Source organism: Hakea prostrata, chromosome 2 (assembly GCF_041222555.1).
Source record: "Hakea prostrata isolate BN-2017 chromosome 2, UWA_Hpros_2, whole genome shotgun sequence".
NCBI lineage: Eukaryota > Viridiplantae > Streptophyta > Magnoliopsida > Proteales > Proteaceae > Hakea > Hakea prostrata.
Window position 1 is genome coordinate 21,284,682 of NC_142601.1, and position 14,290 is coordinate 21,298,971.

General features: G+C 36.7%; 1 non-coding gene across 1 annotated transcript; it reads left to right on the top strand.

Moving 5' to 3' along the window:
- Positions 1–8,459: 8,459 nt before the first annotated feature.
- LOC149024028 (signal recognition particle RNA) lies at positions 8,460–8,761 on the top strand. The gene has a single exon (XR_016171938.1).
- The last annotated feature ends 5,529 nt before the right edge of the window (positions 8,762–14,290 follow it).

Consider the following 14,290-nt stretch of genomic DNA (forward strand, 5'->3'; position numbering starts at 1 on the left):
TAGTAACATTGATGAGTGATACTACCCTCTTGGCAGGGGTATTAAAGTTGAGTGACTGTGATGGACAAGTGGCTTGGTCCTGTGACCATCGTACATGCCACTGTTATCATGTAGCAATAGAGTTGCATATGTCAGGGTTGGCCTCATAGGGCGTGCAAAAGACGGCTTGAGTGCCATGAGGAGATATGTGAGGCATCTGCCCCAATATATGTAGATGACCATAGGGTTAAGGAATGGTAGTCCAAAAGACAATTTGAATGCCATGAGTAATAGCATTCCTAGGTGGAGAAAGATACTGGACCAAAAAGGCACTAAGCATGAGGAAAGGTATCTCGACCACATGTAGCACGAGACATAATTGACCTTGCATGTGGGCTAGACTTATCCCTGAAATGTGCCAGTTCTCAAACAAAATGGTGTTGGTGAGAGAGTGGTGACCTAATCCCTAGCCACAGTATGATGTGACCTAATCCTATTACCGCAAAGAACCCAAAAAATGGCTTGAGTGTCGTGAGGAAGAGTGACGAGACTACCCAAAGGAGGCTAATGTTGTGACTTAATGTTTGTTTACCATGGAGACTACATTTGTTAGAGTCTAGGATCATGCTTGCATATTAATTTATTATCTCATTATATTATATGACATATTTATGTGTGTGATGGATGCGCGATTTATGATTATGTTAATCTCATTGAATTCTATGGAACTCATTCATTTATATATATTTTCTCTTAGATTCTACTACAGGTTATGAAGACTCCTTTTCCTAGAGCCCATTGATAGAGTATTATGAGGAACCAGCGGGGGAGGACATGAAGGTACATGGAGAGTTGTGTCCTTGCTTGGATTGTGCTAACGAGTCCAACCCTTCTAAGGCTTTGGAGATGTCGATGGAGGAAGTAGTTGCCTTAGTCCGGATTAGTTACATTATGTAGTTGTTTGTTAAGTAGGGCGCTAGTTAGACTCTTAACTTTCTTTGATAACAATACTTAGACTTCTGTTGTTAAACAATTTCTTTATTTTACACTCTGATTTCAAATTCATTGACTTTGATTATGATTTGAGGATGACTGTAATAACTTAATTATTTAATACTTTAATTATGTTGCTCTTGGATTATGTTATGTGGTATTGTATTGTTATGGATTGGCTATGAAATTGATCCTATAGTGTTATCACCCTCACGGATATTCGGGTATGTCCGAAACTGGCTAGATGGGGTGTGACAAAATGTGTTATGATAATGCACACCTTCAATTTGATTGTATCTTTTGGCCACCATACAAGTTTTGTAACACTCAATGGTGCCACCTGAATTCTGTTTAATGTGATAAACCCATTTAGAGACATTGGGATTTTTGCCATGTGGTAATGGAATAAGTGAGCAAGTGATGTTATTGGATAGGGCTACAATTTCAGATTGCATAACATCAGCCATTCTTGGCTTTTCATTGCTTCAACAAATGTCGTAGGTTCAACAACATCTGAAAGTGAAGTTAGGAAAGCAACATGGGGTGGGGAGAAATGGGAATAATTTAAAAAATTAAACAAGGGTGTGGTGTACCTAAACCATGATAGGATGAAGATGATTGGGATGGGGGTAATGCACAATCATAATCCTGTAAATACTTTGGGGGCCGTTGTGATCGCTTCAGACTATCACTAAGAACAATGGGTGGTGGGGAAGTAGGAAGTGTGGGTTGACTAGGTTCCATTGGTAGAGCGTGGACAATACTATAGGTTTTAGATGCAGTTTCTGGAATGGGTTAGGGTTACACAAGGGAACCAACAGGAGATGTGGAAGATAGGAAAGAATAAAGAAAAATATATTCATGAAAATAACATCACGACTGACTATTATCTTTTTAGACAAAAGATCAAAATGTGATAACCTTCTTTTCCATAAGGATAACCAATAAAAATTCCAGGAGAGGCCCTTTTATCAAATTTATGTAATGGAGTCATGCTCTTAGCAAAACACAAACAACCAAACACACCCATATGGGAAAAGGTTGGGTCTTATTAAAAAATACCTCATAATGTGTCTTACCATGAAGTACAAGGATGGGAAGATGATTTATGATGTAACAAGTAGTAAGAATGCAATCCCCCCAAAATTCAAATGGAAAATGAGCTTGGAAACGTAAAGCTCGTGCACTATTTAATAAATGTCGGTGTTTGTGTTCTACAACCCCGTTTTGTTGAGGGGTGGAATTGCAATTGGATTGGTGGAGAACACCATGGGAGGCCAAAAATTGATTGGTGGGTGCATTAAAAACTTCAATTATCGAAATGAATGCATTTTATTGGTGTTAAAATGAGTTTGAACCATAGCAAAAAATTGAAGAATGAAATGATTCACCTCATTATTGGAGCTGGCACATTAACTGGATAGAAAGCGTGCCGGTTCCAGCTTAATAGTTACTGCTTGCTCCGTCCCCACATCCAATAGGGATAGTGGTTATATGGGTCCAACTACTTCTTGGTGGTGAAAGAGCCCTTCGGGGCTCCGGGCAATTAGTGACCTCTTCGAGCAGCTTTTGATCTCTGGTCGTACTTCATGAGTAATCGTCAACAACTATGAAAAATAACAGGCATCAAATATAGATGTTAAGCGATGTGGTCCCCAAACATCAAGATGTAACAATTCAAAACAAGAGGAAGTATAAATGGAGCTATTAAGAAACGGTAGTCTTATGTGTTTTGCCAAAGGACAGACAATACAAGTACATTTATTTGATAATAAAATGTTAGAATCCAAACACTTGAAAGAAGAGGTTGAGCTGAAACTAGGGTGGATTAATCCCCAATGCCAAAGGTCAAAATGTCTACCATGGGCAGCAGAGACAACAAAAGATGGAGGAGAAGGTAAGTTCAGGTAATAGAGACCGCCAAAATGTTTACCCATTACAATAATCTTCATCGATTGTTGGTCCTAAAATACACAAGAAGCATAAGTAAATGTGGTAGAACAATTGGTGGTAGCTGTTAGCTTACTAATGGAGATAATGTTACGCTTAAAAGAAGACACATGGAGGACATTATGGATTAGCAAATGAGGTAGTAAACAAACAGTACCAACATGAGGAACATGGACTACCCATCAGGAAGTGCAATAAAAAAAGTGAGGGTTGGGATTTGAATTGGTAGGAAGAAAGAAAAGAAAAAAAAAAGAAGATCAAATACGATGTGATCTATTGCACCTGACCCCAATATCCAAGTAGTGGCGGAAGTAGTATTGAAACACATCAGGTTACTTATGAGATTTATCAAAGGATGAGTACCATAAGGAAGCAATGAATGTAGCCGTTGATCACTTTAACTTGAAGATGCCATAGGTGGCGTAGTAGGGGCTGCGGAAGCCTCAATAAGTATAACATGGGGATAGGATTCCCAAGAACATTAGCTTAGGATGATACCATATTAAACTTGCACATTGGGTAATAAATTGGCACACTTTATTGCAATACCTTAAGATGCATATATATACAAGATATAAAAAAAATTCTACCCAAAATAAAATGTATAAAAAAGGCATTTACAGTCAATTAAAAAGGTATAGGATCAATCAATTAGCTAGCAGATTGGAGGTTGTAGATTATTTTTGACTATCAATCAATTAGATAACAGATTGGAGGGGGCAAATAAGGTAGATTAGTTATGTGAGTTGTCATCTAGGAGATGGTCTTAAGGACCACTTTTTTATTGTCACAAATGAAGATGGTATTACAAGATCTTTGTGCAAAAGAAAAACATTTAATAAGTTATTCTAATTTTAGGGAAACAAAGATTTTGCATATTTCAATTTGTCTCTAATCTTCATATGAAAGAAGAGGAGAGGAAGGAAAGAAGGAAAAGTATTGTCTCTAGATTAATTGGATGGTGATAATTCTATCCAAATGTCACCTCCATCACTCATTCAAGAGCATAGCTCACTTCTGAATATTGACAAGATAGACTCCGCTAAATGTATTGTGATAGAAAGTCAAGATAAGTAATAATCTGAGAAAATCTAGGTAAAGTTATATTCTACACTAAATAGTAGTGGAATTAGACTTGTTATACTCTAATGACATAACCTCTATAGAAGAAAGAAGAGAATGTATTTTTGGCCTTTTTATGCTTACATTACTATGCTAGGTTTGAGGTGAGAGTATTATTATCTTGTCAATCCGTTTAAGTTGGTAAATTGCTTGGTATCTAAAAATATGTGTTATTTTGTTACTAATGTTTATGTTAACTCTAGTGTACCTAAGGGTGTCAATTTCATACCGAAACCGTTTAACCATACAGAACCGCGCCGTCTAAAACCTCACCGTACTGTTCAAAATTCGGAACGATACAACCGAAATAGTTTCTTTGGTACGGTTCCGGTTTTAGGTACTCATACCGTCAGTATGTACCAAAACCGTACCAAATTGGTACCGTACCAAATTAAAGGATATAAATGTAACTTTATAATGAAAACACTTCACATTTACCATATTTCAGTTTTTCTTTTGTCCTTCACTCCTCTTCTTAGATTTACTTGTTTTGTCTCCGTTAATATCAAATTCTATCAATTGTTTGTTCGCAATTTCATTAGGATCTTAATGAACTAATAGCAAAAGTGGCATGGATTTGTTTGTACCAAAAACGTACCGCACTAGATACCATGTTTAAACCGTTTTCCCATACCGATTTAATACCGAAACTATACCAAACCGTTTTTTTGAATACCGTACCGTACCGTTTAAATTCGGTAAGGTACGGTTTTGGTTTTCGATATTCAAAGTTGGTACCATATTGAAACCGTATCGAATTATCCAAACCGTACCAATTGACACCCTTAAGTGTACTTAGAAGAAATATTATAATTTCATTACTAAGGCCTAAGGGCCTTTTTGGTGTCAACTCCCATTCTCATTTTTCTGCCGTTCTTCATTCTTTTAATTTGTTTGGTATATATTTTAAATTCTATTTTTTGTTTAAAGAATAGAAGGAAAAAAAACCCAAAATCCTTGATAAACTTTTTTCTATTATGGATTATGGGTTCAAAAATCATTCTATTAATTTTTACACAAGCCACTTAAAATTCAAATGCAAATTGAGGGTATATTATTTAACATACATTCTTTTTATGAAAATCCTATTGTTTCTCCTTTTTATCACTCTCAAATCCTAAAACTTCATTCTCAATTTTTACTATCTTTTATTATCAAATTCTATTTGGACATACCAAAATTTTGTTTTATTCCATAATTTATTTTTGACAAAAGTTACAGACAAATTTTCATTTTTTACCAAAAATAAATTCTTATATAATTTCTGGATAGACAAAATGGAGAATTTATAAAAAATAAAAAAATAAAAAATATTCTAATTCATGATGAAAATTTTACTTGGCCATGGTACCATGGTATTTTTCCCTTCACATTGTAAGAGTTTTCTATGTTAAAAATGTATTGCATTATTTTATATTCATTTGTTTGGATGTGTTACTGTTATAATACTATTATTTTATATTTAGTTCGTGATGTATATCTCCATTATTTAAATACAAGCATGACAGTGACCGTTTTTCCCAACAAAATGCAAGCACTTAAAATGAAAAATACATATTTACACAAAAAGAGGGGACTAAATATGAATGAAGGGAAAGAATGAACACGATGGTCGACTACAAGGGAGTATGCAAAGTAATCTTTATATTTTTTTTCCTAAACTTACATACGTAATCTTTTGTATTTTTGTTGCCAACCCTGGTTTCAAAGGCTTTGCCCTAACTAATCCGGTGTTCGACCCGGATCGCACCCCTGGCTGTGGTGGGTGAGTCTCCCAGCGGGAATTTTTTACATCCACAAGGTTTCGATACCAGAACCTTGCTTAAGCGGACCAAGCTGCTTACCACTTGGACCAACCCCCGTTGATTACATACGTAATCTTTAAGTTTGTAAACTATTACGTTTATGCTTGGTAAAATTAGTTCCATTACATCTACGCCGTTTAGACTTCTTATGTTTCACATTATATATCAAATGTACCTTTACTGTTAGAATAATGAGTTTCAATGATGAATCAGCATATTAAGTTTTCAAATTTCAAAACTATCCTCTTTTAGCTTCAAGCCGATTTTGATTTTCAAGGGAAAAGAACAACAGAAGAGGGAAGGGTGAAGAACAACCATGACTTATTTTTAAATATATCTTCATTTTTCAACTCATATGTAAAAAGATTTAGCAATGATAAATATGTCTTTTTTCGTTTTAAAGTAATGGGATTAGGGACATGTAGACATTTCTAATATAATAAATTTTAAAGAGTATAAAAGTATTCATTTGCAATGCCGGGGGTGTATAAATAATTTTTTTTTTCCTTTTCCTTTCTTTTTCATAAAAGATTGGACTACATTATGAAAACTTATTTGTTAGCTTTAAAGATAGATTTCAGATTTTGGGGTAATGTAATAGTACAAGTAATACCAAGATTGTTCTTGCTTCACACTTCCCAAATCCTCTACAGATAAGGAGAAAGGAATAATCCCTATACAAAACAACTCATATTAACCATCTTCCTCTGTGCTCCACCAAACAATCCCAGTTGTATCATGGAGGATCCAAACATGCTTGCTACTGACTGCATTGTCATCTCTTGTTGTTGCTCCTGTTTCATCCTTCAGATCATCTTTCTTCTACTCAAGACTTCCTTGCAAACTGGTGGTAATCTCAAAAAGATTTGCTTTAAAGACAATTGGAAAGAGAAAGAAAGGAGAGAAGACTCAGGGGAGAGATGGAGTTTCATACATATCTGAACTGTTGAGTGTCCAAGGAGATCTTTTGACAGTTAGGACAAGAGGGTTTCCTTTCAATTCCAATCAAAGTTGTGAGCTCACTCTTTCTGAAATTGAGAAGGTTCTGGGAGATTTGTGCCAACAAGGAGAGTTTACTTTTGGAAGCTTTTGGGGAAGGAATGAGGAATCCAGAAGCTCCTTAGCCAACGTAATTCTCAGGGAGAATTTGAAAACGTTTTACATTACCAATCAAACTTTTCATATTCTAGCAACTCAATCAGTTTCAAACCTATCCTGACCTCTTCTTGGGCTGATGTTATATAATGAGTTGCCTCTCCTGTGTTTCTTAACCTATTCATTTGATCTCAAAATCTTGAATCAGTCTGTAGGAAGAGTAGAAGGAAGAGGGGATAGAATTGAATTACCTAAAATTGGGAAGGACGGTTTCCCAATTTCGAAGGTCACAATGTGTAAGGAGCTTTCACGGGAGGGAACAAACCCAAATCGTTCATGGGTTGTCGGCCGCATATACCAAAGATGGGTCCCACAACCCATGGAGGACCAGATTTGTCCCGAGTCTAGATTAAGTGCACCATACCTTGCAACATTATCTTGATATGGGTAAAGATTGAGTACAGACGAGTTGGGATCCTCTACCCCTTGAGGTAGAGAATTGTCCTTCCTTCATTCTTTTCCACCATACATTTAGAAGGAGAGTTCATCTTTGATATCGGGACAGAGTCAAGATTTAATATTAGAGGGATAGATAATGAAACCACATGAAAAGAGGCTCAAGTGTTTGTATGTATTTTAGACATGAAAAGTGAATCAATCTCTCAAGGGGAATTTTAAAAAATCAAGGGCAGAAGAGAGGGGGGCAAGTGTTAGTATTTTACACATGAAAAGAGATCTAGAGAGGTCTTTCTAAGAATGTTTCAAAAATTCAGGATTAAGAGCAAATATTGGTATTTCACATATAGTAAGAGGAATAAAAGGGTCTATCTATAGGCAAATTTAAAAAATTAGGGGAGAGGCACGCCATGGCCTTGGCCTAAGATAGCTCCACTCCGGTCTGACCATTGATAAAGTGAACTAAAAAAATTCATAGGTGAATTCCTCCTAAATGTATGGTGGAGAGGTATGGGAAAAAAATTATAACCTATATTATATCTAAAACACAAAAAAGTATATTTTTATTAGATTAAAAAAAAAAATAAAAAAAAAAAAAGCCTTCCCAAGACTTCGTGACGAAGTCAAAAAGCAAAAAAGAATTTTAAGAACCATGAATTAGTAAGATAGTAACTAATAAAACCACATGGAGAAAAGAATAAAATATTCAAAAGAAAAGGAAGAAGATAAAAATGGATAAGAAAAATAAGATCAGAAACCTTTTTGATAAGTCCATGGGGAAGTCTAAAGTAAAAGCAGAAAAAAATAATAATAATAAAATAAAATCTAAAGAATCGTGAACATAAAAAATGGCTATTGTTTAGAAATAACTTTCAAGTCCAAACGAGTAAAGAATAAAACAGTGAGTCATTAAAAAAAAGTAAAATATTCATATTCCAATTTCCAAAGTCATCATCTGGAAGGTAATTTTTAATTCACATGCTTTGCTTTTTAGTCCCACATCGAAAAATTCCGGAAATGTTTGCCTCTTTATAAATCTAAGCTTCATAATCATCTATTGCCGAGCTCAGTAGCGTGAGCTTGTAACCAAGTGGGGCATTAAGGTGATTGAATGTTGGTTCAACTCTTGTTGGGTTGGGTTGGTAGGTGCAACAACCGGTTTGCCCTCTCCAAGTTGGGAGTTGAGCTTTGTAGCTTGGGCGAAGGCCGAGGCTTCATGGTTCCTAAAGTGGAGGGTAATGCACCAGGCTGGCTTCACAGAGCAGTGAGAACCTCTCGCTCTTGATGGTGGAAGGATAACAAATCGACGTACCTTCAGCCCAGGTGCCCCAAGAGATGGTCCCAATCAAACAATCACCTTTTTTTTTATACTCAACAATGATATACACCTATTAGGTAATAAGTCATTTATATTCTTCTAGCAAATGAATCAAAACTTGAATCCATGTCAAGCCTCTGCATCTCTTCTTAATTCATGACATGTAGAAAAAGGCCGCCCCTCCATTTGACCAAATACCTGCTTTTTAGCTACAGATGTTGCGATGATTAGTTCCACACCCTCCCTAGCCCTATAACCATGGTTAATTCCATACATCTTCTAAAAGCTTCAAATCGACGCTTGCACCATCAAACATCACAATTGTCATTGGTAAGATATCAAACCCCTCATTTGCAACTGTTATTCCCAATATTAGGCTTGAAGGCTCCTTGTTGTCACGTTTTTCCTCGATAATGTTGTTGCCACTCAGGGGCGGAACCAGGATTCAATATTGGGGGGGCCGAAGAATGGAAGTCCAAATTGGGGAAACATCAATGGTTTTTCGCCACACATATTGTGTGGGTCCTTATAAGACCCATTGGGGGTCCCACCTATGAATTATTTTATTGTATTAAGAAATAGACTCACATATATTTTGTGGGGCCCACACATATTTGATAAAAATAGGTAAATTATTGATAATGATATTTTTTTTTCAACAAGATAAGTACAAAAAAATCAAATAGTTTATCCATTTTGTACTGATGCAAATTTTTTATTTTTTATTATTTTTTTGAATCCAAAGAGTTTATATATAGGATGGGGGGAATATTACTAATATAGGTGCCGCCGGATGGATGCGAACCCAGGACCTCCCCGTGGGAAGTTGGGCTTTTAACCGCTCTACTAATCCACCATTGGCAGATGCAAATTACCTATACCTATTTAGGCTTCAACCCTAAAAAGTCAGATGCAAACCAATTTTATTTATTTATTTATTTATTATTATATTATTATTATTATTTTTTTATTTTTATTTTTATTTTTTTTTAGGTAAGAGAGGCAAACCAATGGTACTTGGTTACCTTATTAACTATAGACATTTTATTATTAATTTATAATATAAAATCAAATAAAGAATAACAAAAAAAAATGAAAAAAGAGAAACAATAAATAAATTGAGAAAGAAAAAGCGAATCTAATTGTGGGGAAGATTTTTTTCCAAATTTTATTTAACCCACGCTTATAAAAAGGGAAGAATAAATAGGAAGAAAGAAATAAAAGAGAATAAATAGGAAATAAAGCGGATAGAGAGGAGAGAGGAGAGAATAAATAGGGATTGAGGAGTAAATTTCTACTTATAAATGACATTTTGAATATCTAATAAGATTTTTTTTTCAAAAATTTCCTTTTTTTTTTTTTTTTTTTTTTGGGTTGCCAACCCCGGTTTTTAGAAACCGGTGTTCGACCCGCGTCACACACCTGGCTGTGGTGGGTTGAGTCTTCTAGCGGGGATTTTTTGCATCCACAAGGATTCGATAACAAAAACTTGTTTAAGTGGACCAAGTTGTTTACCACTTGAACCAACCCCGTTGGTTAAAAATTTCCTTTAATCCACGTTTATAGAAAGAGATGAGAATAAATAGGAAGAAAAGATCTGAGACAGAAAAGTGGGGAGAATAAATAGGAATTGAGGAGTTAGTTTTTAATTAGAGATGACTTTTATACCCATTATTTTACATTTAAAAATTGTTCTCAATATTGGGGGGGAGGGCAAATAGTGACATTTCACATGTGAGAAGAGAAAAAAGTGGAAAAATGAAGGAAATTAATATAAAAAATCAAAAAATTAAAGGAATTAATAAAAAAATCCATTGTTTTGATGCCTCCTTGGAATTTCAAACCCCTCCAGCAGAATCAATAGTGTTGTCGTCGCCAATGCTATTGTTGTACTCTAGCCTTACTGAGTGGGGAAAACACCTCTTTCATTAAAGCTATCCCTTGTTCCTCCTCCATGCCTAATATGGAGACCCTCTTGCCTAAGTTAACACATAGGACTAACTCTTGTAATCTTTCCCTTCCTTCCATCCTAGGTCCCAGTCCTATATGCTCAACCCTCCCTAGCTTGCGTACCTCTTTTGCAATAAACAATTTACTAACCTCCTCTATCCCCTACCTCCTTGCTTCATCCAGATCCTACCTCTATCCCTCCAAACCACTTACTTCACCACTCGAACTCCTGAATTGGTCCCCACCACATACACCCCCCCCCCTCTAACTCAAGAATTATCCAACCTTCTCTCCCTAATGGGGCCCCCACCTTCACCCCGTTGAAGCCCATCCCTTAAACCCCACAACCACTTTCTTAGGCCTTATCACTAACTACCCACCCTCTCTTAATCCCCCTCCTTCCCTATCACCTTAGCCCACTCCCAGCCTCTAACCCAATGCCAAACGGTGTCTCAACCTAAACCAAACCCCGACTATCATAGGTATGATTCCCTCTTAAGTGGGCCTAAATTCTCACTCCCTTTTCCCACTTCACCTAAGCCCTTTCTAATCCCTCCAACCCAAGCCCATATTTCTCCATAGACATCTGGCCCACCCTACCCGTTCCTACCATCCCCCTCCCTTAGCCGTTCTCTTCTTCCCCTTCATCTACTGTTTTTGACCCTTCGAACTAGGGATCACCAATTTTTCTTAAGAGCCAAAATAACCCCATCATGTCTCATCCTCCTGTCTCCTCTGATTGTGGGCCTATCTTTTAAGTAAAATGGACCTCTCCCCATTGTGCGACAAGGACAACCTTGGACGCTTCTGTTGTCACACCCCACCTGCCCGTATCAGTTCCGCCCGACAACTCGTGGGTGCGATCCATCACAGGATCCTCGGTTTTATCATCAATAATGAATGCAAGTAATAATAATCATAAGCAAGAACAAGTTCGAATATTTAATTAAAAAGGATTATAGGAGTCCAAAATACTCCAAAGAAATGAATAAAAAAGAAGAATGAAAGAAATCAAGTTCCAAAATTTATCAAGTTCAGTGGAAGCAATAAATAAACTAAAGTAGTTTTATTCTCGTAACTCGCTCCTGGGCTATAGCCTTTGCTTCAGTTTTAGCAATATAGGGAGTTCTCCAGCTTTGCTCCAAAGCCTTCTCAAAATCCCGAGCGATCTGTCGTCACTAGGTGCTATAAGCGCACTCCATCCATCCGCAAGAGGTTTCATGACATGCATCTACGTCTCCCATTGACGGTACCACATTCTCTTTATAGGAGTTGCTCCAGTCATATGGAACCTCACTTGATTAGGTAAACCCATCTATATAATATAATGTAGCATACAAATAAAAGGAATGAGTTCTGACGAACTCAGTAAGGAAAACACTTCTCACATACATATCGACAAAATATCAAAGTAAGCATATATGTAATGAATGTTATGCAAATATATGAATGCATCTAGAATCTAACTATGCAAGTCTCTACGTGGTTGATATGCTTTAATATATAACACCAGCCTTTCTTTCGGTAGGTCTAGTCACTTTGATCCCTCACACACTGGTTACCTCTGTTAGGATCCCGGGTAAAGGGATTCAGTCCCCGTAAATCAACCATGGCCAGATGTTTAGGTCAACACTCTCTTACCACGACCATTGGCATGAGTACTGGCGCATGTCGGGGTTTCTAATTCAATGCAAGGTCATATGGTAACATACTATATGCAGTCCAGATACTTCCCCTATGGCACCAATCAACTTGGTTCAGTATCTTTCCCTACCTAGGAATGAAAACCCTCACGGACTGGCTACCGTTGTTGGACTCCATTCCCTAACCCTATAGTCATCAACATATTGTTGGGGCGGATGCTCGCATAACCCCTCATGACTCTTGGCCGCTCCTTGGATATCCAAAAGCCCAAACCCTAACATATGCAGCCCTACCAATGCATGATCAATAGTGGACTACTGAATCTCCACATAGAATGGTTACTGCTATAGGATGAAACAGAGTCACGTCACTATTATCACGGGTCATTCGGCTTCAATTCTCCTACTGAAATGGTAGTAGCATGTATGGGGTACCTAGCCTTGCAATCTAGACTCCCTAGATATGTCATTCAGCAATCATGAACTACTGGGCGTTAGTATGCATGTGTCCCATACCACAACCCTATGATATCCCAAGCAATGTATACCCAAATGGAGAATATTCAGTAGAAAGAAATATAGGAAGTGGTATGAATGTTGGGAAACAATTTCTCCTCCCCTGAATTTGGGTTGTGGATGCTATAGCAACACTGCAGCACAAAACATATGTCAAAGAACCTGTAACACAATTGCATACGGGTATCTTCTAATCCACCTATGCACTAACATCCTATTTCAAAGCCCTCATATTCCTATGCGGAATTGAACTGAGGATGCAAATTACACCCGAGTTTCAATAATGGTTACGTGAGGCAGGTGAGTATTCCTACCCTACCTACTAATTAGCTAAACCCAAATAAGAATTAAGCTAACTCACATTATTCAACAATTATCTAGTGCTAATTAACTTTTCAATTAACTAAACCACAACATTCACTCACAGATGATCACTCAATAAATGAAATTACTCAAAAACGCATATGGTGAATACATTGATCATAAACTTTGCTACAACAGAGCTACAACAAAGTGGATACTTACAGCTCAAATCATAGGTTCGGGTACTCTCATCATCCCAACAAACTAAGAAATTAGTTCATATTAAGCTTCAAACACAGAGAAATAAGTGTATCCATTAACAAAGTTCAGCTAGAATATGAAGAAGTAAGAATGATAAAACCAAATAGAAAACTGGGAGATGCTTCCACAATGCTCCAGCCTCCTATCTCCAACAGAGCTTCTTCATGCACGAGCTCCACCTCCGTCTCCCTCTGCCTCTGGTTCTCCTCTCCCGTTCTTCTCTTTCTTCCTCCTCTTTATTTTCCCTAATTTTCTCCCAAAGTGAAAAGGTACAAGTGGCTTGTAGGATTAGAACCTTTTCTTTTGATATCAAAGGCTGAGATCCTTCATGTAGTGACAAGAAGAAAGTCCAATTAGTTAGTCATTTTCAGTCATTTTCAGTCATTTCACTAAGTGGTACCACGTGTGTTCAATCTGGGAATATTCTGCTACTGCAATGCTGTAGCATCTCTACAACAAACTGAGAAGACATATTCTTTGTTCCTCTTCTATGTTTCATGTTGTATCTTCCTTTATGATTCTTTTCCTACAGAACCAAGGGAAAGACTGATCAATTCCATCCATTAATTCAAGAGAAATACATGCATGAATGACATAAAAGACCTTTACACAATACAAAAACACTAGGACTCACTAAAATGAAATTTAATGACAATTAACACTAAAACAAAGATAAAATACTATTAAATCAAGCTATCTCAAGTATAAACTAGAATTAACTCTATTTCATAGAGTTATCACACATTTCCGTTGACAAAGATAAAGTCCCTTGGTAGAATGAGTAACCTCAATACCCAAAAAACACTTGAGCGTACCAAGGTCCTTAATGTAAAAATGTTGGTGAATCATGGCTTGGATAGATTGAATCAAAGTATTGCTAGAAGCAGTGATGACAATAT